The sequence below is a fragment of the Ochotona princeps genome, chromosome 17 (genome assembly GCF_030435755.1).
Source record: "Ochotona princeps isolate mOchPri1 chromosome 17, mOchPri1.hap1, whole genome shotgun sequence".
Classification (NCBI taxonomy): domain Eukaryota; kingdom Metazoa; phylum Chordata; class Mammalia; order Lagomorpha; family Ochotonidae; genus Ochotona; species Ochotona princeps.
The window spans coordinates 17,818,070-17,818,701 of NC_080848.1; positions in this window are offsets into that span (position 1 = coordinate 17,818,070).

Consider the following 632-nt stretch of genomic DNA (forward strand, 5'->3'; position numbering starts at 1 on the left):
CCATCCCTTGTTCTGCCATGCTGTGAACTCAGTCCTTAGCTGGAGTTGTGCCATGAGGAAGGTGGTTAGGACAGAGAGGCACACAAGGGAGGTGTCTACAGGGGTCACCCTCACACCCAGAGTAGGAGCTGAGTGGATTCTGCAAAGCGTGGCAGCTGTTGGCTTTCCATGCCATAACCTGTATGTCCTGAGGAGCTGCTTAGCAACTTCAAGGTTAGGGGCTCCAAGAGGTTAACTCTCTGAGTATAACCAGCAGGGTTTGGGAAAGAGGAGTGGATATATTCTGGCACCCAAGGCCTAGCGCCTGATTCTCTTTTTCTTGCCATCTCTCACCAGGTGGCGTCATCACCTACATTGGGTCCAGCAGCTCTTCCCCGAGCCGTACCAGCCCTGAATCCCTCTACAGCGACAGCTCCAACGGCAGCTTCCAGTCCCTGCCCCACAGCTGCCCCACGTACTTGCCACCATCACCCACGGGCTCCCTCACACAGGACCCGGCTCGCTCCTTTGGGAGCATTCCAGCCAACCTGGGTGATGACGGCTCCCCTTCTTCTTCCTCATCTTCTTCCTCCTCCACCTCCTCTTCATCTTCCTTCTATAATGGGAGCCCCTCAGGGAGTCTACAAGTGGCC